The 4,494-nt window shown below is 42.9% G+C and overlaps 1 long non-coding RNA gene across 1 annotated transcript; it reads left to right on the plus strand.

The window, feature by feature from the left end:
• Window positions 1–398: 398 nt before the first annotated feature.
• On the plus strand, window positions 399–1,833 carry LOC111142722. Its single transcript, XR_002640283.1, has 2 exons — window positions 399–512; window positions 1,038–1,833. It is a non-coding gene; the product is annotated as an uncharacterized LOC111142722 (long non-coding RNA).
• Window positions 1,834–4,494: the final 2,661 nt, after the last annotated feature.

Here is a 4,494-nt window from a genome sequence, read left to right on the forward strand (position 1 = left end):
GCTGACCCATAAGATGACCCCCAGTGATCCCTGCTTCCTTGTATTCTTGTTCTTAATGTAATCTCCTTCTCTTAAGTATGGCTGGACTGAGTGACTTGCTTCTCACCAATAGAATATGGCAAAGGTGATGGGCTGTCACTTCTATAATTAGGTTAGAAAAGACTATGACTTCTGTTTCTATTGTTTTCATGGTCAGCATGCTCTGGTGAAGCCAATATTGGAGAGGCCCCCCCTGACAAGGAGGCTGGGGGTAGCCTCCAGGCAATCACAATCTAGGAACCAGGCCCCACAGGGTTTTTGGTGTTTTTTTAAAAAATATTTTATTTCATTTTATTTATTTGACAGACAGAGATCACAAGTAGGCAGAGAGGCAGGAAGAGAGAGAGAGGAGGAAGCAGGCTCCCAGCTGAGCAGAGAGCCCGATGTAGGCCCGCATAGTTTATCAGTCCGTGAAGAGCTTAATTCTGCCAACAATCATGTCAGCTTGGAAGCCCGTGAGAATGAGGATCCAGGTAAACTCTGCCCGTATTCCTGACTCGAAGAACCTGTGAGATAATAAATCTGTCTTGTTTTAAGCTGTTAAGTTTGGGGATTATTTGTTTTGCAGCAAGAGAGAACTAATATGGAAATTATCCTTGTTCTTAAGGAGTTGACAGTATAGCTACAGTGAGACAAAACACTAACTATAGGGGCGCCTGGGTGGCTCAGTGGGTTAAGTCTCTACCTTCAGCTCAGGTCATGATCTCAGGGTCCTGGGATCGAGCCCCACATCAGGCTCTCTGCACAGCAGGGAGCCTGCTTCCCCCTCTCTCTCTGCCTGCTTCTCTGCCTACTTGTGATCTCTCTCTCTCTCTCTGTTGAATAAATCAATAAAATCTTTAAAAAAAAAAAACAAAAAAAACCACTAACTATAACACAATGTTAAAAGTGGAATCATCTTCAGTAACTCCGCCGAGGTGGTTTCAATCAGGGACAGAATTCTGCAATTCTGGTATTTCAATGCTAATCCCAAGCTAACTTGATTTCTGTTTTTATAGGTTTTCCAGCTGGAAAGGCTTTTGAGCCTTTAGTCCTTACTCCGTATTCCACCTGAAAAGAGGAATGATACACATTGTAATTGACCAACTAGACTACATGGTCCTTGAGGGTAGGAAGAGTATTACAATTTATACTGCGTGCTTTTTCACACTGAAGGGAGGACTCACTAAATATGAATAATGAGCTATATTCTTACAGTTAGTAAAAGAGCAAAAAACACATGAAGGACCTCTGAATTTCCTGAAAGACCTGAGAATTCCAGTGCATGTACTGGAAATAGGGCGGGGTGGGGGACTGCCAACGCGGTCTTCTACAGGGCTCTGATGCACAGTTAGTTCGTAAGCCAAGCATAAGAAACCTTGGAAGACTTCCACGGGGAATATTCCCTGTGACACTGAATACTTCTCCCAGAAGCTTTCCAGCATCACTAAAACAAGAGCCCTGCGTGTTATTTGTACTGATGATAGCAGATGCTGCCTGTGGTCTGCCTGTAACCTGTAGGTACTGGCCATCACCAAGTACGCCAGGGCAACCTTCTGCAAGCACCCACAAGTTTCCATTTGGGGGTTTCAGCCAGGAGTGCCAGTGCAGCTCTTAGCTACTGACATGTGAATGGGAGGGAAAATCCCTGAACTTCCTTGCCCTCCTTTGGTGGGATGACTCTGAATTGTGTTCTCTGCTATTATCCATAGTTCCCCAGTGGTACTGACAACCCTCCCACCCCACCTATTGACAGGGGTAACCCACTCAATAACACGTTCTTGCTTCACCCCAAAATAAACTACTTGGACTCAAGTCTTTGTCTCAGAGTTGGTTTCTGGGGAAACCTGGTGAACAAAATAACTTAGATAGGAGATTTAAGTCTGAATCTTGTTGAGTTGGTCCTGTCGAAGCTGTTTTGTTCAAGCATCTCAGGAAAGAAAGAGACCTAACTTGGTGAAGTGTGATCCAGTGGGAAGCCTGGGTGGGGAGGGCATGACTTGGAAGCTGACTTGCTCACTGGGGTGAGGTGAACACCAGGGCCTGGGGTGAGAGAGAATTTTTTTCATGATACTGACTTCCTAAGAATTTTTAGAATATTGACAAATAAAATAGTTGCTAATAGCTAGTAGTCAACCCAGAGCTTGGTTTCCTTCAGCAAAGCTGGGAGAAGGTTTAAGTCAACTCATCAAGCCCAACCTCTGCCCCAAGCAAGGTCCAGAAGGTCCCAGATGTGGTTATGCTCCTACTTGGCTCTTTTGACATCCTAAGCCCTCCCAGCCGTTGAATGGCAAAGGCCTAAAATAGGGTCATTTCCATTTCTGTGCCTGGCTCTAGTTATAATCACCCAAAACAAGCCTGTAAGGTCCCTAGTAGCACCGGGGAAGTACGAATGTTTATTTTTAAATAAATGATTTTTCCTCTGGTTTAATCAAAAGCTTTCATAAAGTTTGGTTTTAAACCATATGCAAATATACTCATCTCTGAAGGATTTGGCAAAGATTTATTTGCCTTTCTATTTCCAGTTTTTAAATGTACACACAGATTAACACTGATTCTGAGAGCCGCCACACCCACCAATCCAGCACAAAGGATACAGTTAAATACACCAACTACATACACTGAGGAAGAGTCTGAAACCGGACTGGGCAGGTGCCTCCAACAAAAAACCGACCCTTAACAGTTACTTAACTGAGTCACAGTTGGAAGTTTCGGTCATTATATGTGAAAGCACAAGCATTTCAGTGTATGAACTCCACTGTGGAGCTTGCATTTGCCCCTTGGCTTTCTAGTTCCTACTTCTCCAAGAATAAAGAGCATGGTTCAGTGCAGTCTTTAGTAGACAACACAGTCACATCCTAAGTGTTTATCCAAAGGGGCTGATAGAGGTTGTCAGATATTCTGACAGAGATCCCCATCCCATGCCCAGCAGATGTGAGAGCAGCTGAGATAGAAGAAAAACTTTGGAAATTTCACTGAGAAAATGCCCTTTTTCTTCATAACATACGTGTTCCTTCCTCATGCCAAGAGAGGCCGTGTGCTTTCCATGTTTAAAGGAAGACTTTTGGGGGCACCTGAGTGGCTCAGTCAGTCAAGCAACCCACTCTTGATTTCAACTCACGTCATAATCCCAGGGTCATGGGATCAAGCCTTGTGTTGGGCTCTAGGCTCAGCAGGGAGTCTGCTTAGGACTCTCTCCCTCTCCCTCAGCACCATCCCCACTCATGCGAGCAATCTCTTTCAAATAAATAAATATAAATCTTAAAAAAAAGAAAAAGACCATCTTTTGGAGGACGGGGAGTTTTCAGACTGATTTGACCAACTCCATGTCCGATCTGAGCTTTCTTCAAAAATGCTTTCGATTTCTTCTTCCAGTGTAGTCTTTGGGCTGAGAGCTGTTTTCACCCCCCAGTGGTATGGGTGTGTATTTCAGAAACTATTAGTACCTTGTGGTGTCTGTGAGTGAGATGGCTCTTCACAGTGGGCACTCTTCGAAGGGCATCATCTAGATTCATGCTGCACATTCAGTAGTGTTCTATCCATGCCATGATTGTAAGTAGCAATTGTGGTTGACCACTGTTCAGTGCCCTTAATACTAAAGTGTGGCTCCACACAGGGACCCTGTAGGTTCTCTTCCTATAGCCTAGACACTGCGATTCTGCTCATCAGGTCAGGATCAAGTGGGAATGAGAGTCTAAGTCATTACTTTTACGTCTTGCAATATGCTTTATAAATATTTTAACAAAAGTAATATAATATTCAGATAAAATTCCTCAATTACCTTTCTTCACTTTCCTTCCCAAGTACTCCCAGGGAATATCCCTGGGAGTAACTCCAGTCCATGACTCTAGTTATTATGTATGTGTGCATCCATCATCAATCTATACAATGTTTTTTATTTTAAATTAGTTTATATCATATTGTCTATTTCTGCAACCTGGTTTATTCCCTTTTAATGGTATGTTTTTGTGATCTAGTTACAACATTAATATATAGAGACTCAGTTCATTTTTTTAAATTGCTATTTGAATGTTCTTGGGAATAGAAACTTGATTTTTCATTTCCCCTCTGATGGGTTTCAGATGTCCCCAGCTTCTTATAGCTGTCTCCTATGCACATATTTTCAAGTTTCTCTGCAGGAGGACCTTTTAGGTCATAAGAAATGTAAATTTTTAGCTTTCCTGGATATTGGGGGTTTTGTTTATTTTTTTTGGAGTTAACTTTTTATTTATTTTTTATTTTTTAAGTAAATATTATGCTCAACTTGGGGCTTGAACCCACAACCGTGAGAATTGCACCTCAAGAGTCACAAACTCCACTGACTGAGCCAGCCAGGTGCCCTTTTACTGGATATTGTTAATTTGATGTCAAAATATTTGTATTTTGGGGGCGCCTGAGTGGCTCAGTGGGTTAAAGCCTCTGCCTTCAGCTCAGGTCATGGTCCCAAGGTCCCGGAATCGAGCCCCGAATTGGCCT

This window comes from Enhydra lutris, unplaced genomic scaffold, assembly GCF_002288905.1.
Source record: "Enhydra lutris kenyoni isolate GAN:26980312 unplaced genomic scaffold, ASM228890v2 scaffoldscaffold8, whole genome shotgun sequence".
NCBI lineage: Eukaryota > Metazoa > Chordata > Mammalia > Carnivora > Mustelidae > Enhydra > Enhydra lutris.